We start from the raw sequence: 1,146 nt of genomic DNA, 5'->3' as shown, positions 1-1,146 counted from the left end.
GAGGATGCAGTGATGCAACGTTTTTTTTTTTAAAGTTTAAATGTTTAAAATATCAAAAGGCAAAAAAAAGATTGAATTTTCAAATAAATCTTATATTTACAGTACCTCTGTGGCCTGTGTCTAATTGATACCATTTCTTTGTCTATAATGAAGAAAAACTAAACAGTAACTATTGAAATATCACGACTATGAGTGAAGTACACGTGCTGGGGGCGTGTTCATGGTCACACTGAGCAGGTGTGCGTGCAGGAATCTAATCCAGCGAAAAATCACCACTGATCCATCCCAAATAACTACTGAGCAGACTCCGACTCCAAAAATGCAACGTGGCAGTTTCCATAAGCTTCATTTTTGTACAGTGGGAGGAACTGGAGCGAAGTCATCCATCTTTTTCTTTAAAACAATCACAGCCGCTGACACAGAAGAATTGCATGCTAAACAGTAAACTACTGTCTTAAGTGGATAAGGTCAGCTAGGGCCCCAGTCACATAGGCCTAGAGACTGGTCAGCTACGCCCTGGCAATCTGCAGTTGCTAGGGAAAAATGTGTATTCCCTGACTGTTTGCGAGTGGAGGTTACTGGATGTCGTTAGGTGAAATTTGTTGCAATTAGCGTGGTAAACTGCACCAGCGTCTGACTCACTGAGGTCTCACTCCTCCATCCTCCTGTGGATGGAAAGGGGCTTAAATTACTTTATAACCTTAGCTAATAAAGTAACCATTATCAAATTTGCATAACACAGCAAATGGACTGGTTCTTATATAGCACTTTTCTATAAGAGCTATATAAGAACGAGTGCTGAAAGCACTTTGCTCTAAGACTGCAGGCTTACTTGCTTCCAGGTCCCTCTACTGTGGAATCAGCACCCAGTTTGGATTCGGGAGAGAGTCACACTCTCTACTTTTAAGATTAGAATTAAAACTTTTCATTTTGATAAAACATATAGTTAGGGCTGAATCAGGTGGCCCCTTAATGCTCGCTTGGTTATGCTGCAATACGTCTAGGCTGCTGAGTGTTTCTGTTTCACTCACTCATTAGTTATTATTAATCTCTGGTACTCTTCCACAGCATGTCTTTGTCCTGTTTTCCTTCCTAACCAGTCGCAGCAGATGGCCCCGCCCCTCCCTGAGTCTGGTTCTGCTGGAG

The sequence above is a fragment of the Pundamilia nyererei genome, unplaced genomic scaffold, assembly GCF_000239375.1.
Source record: "Pundamilia nyererei isolate P.nyererei 1_Seehausen unplaced genomic scaffold, PunNye1.0 scaffold00038, whole genome shotgun sequence".
Lineage (NCBI taxonomy): Eukaryota > Metazoa > Chordata > Actinopteri > Cichliformes > Cichlidae > Pundamilia > Pundamilia nyererei.
Note: the sequence above shows the minus strand (reverse complement) of the source record.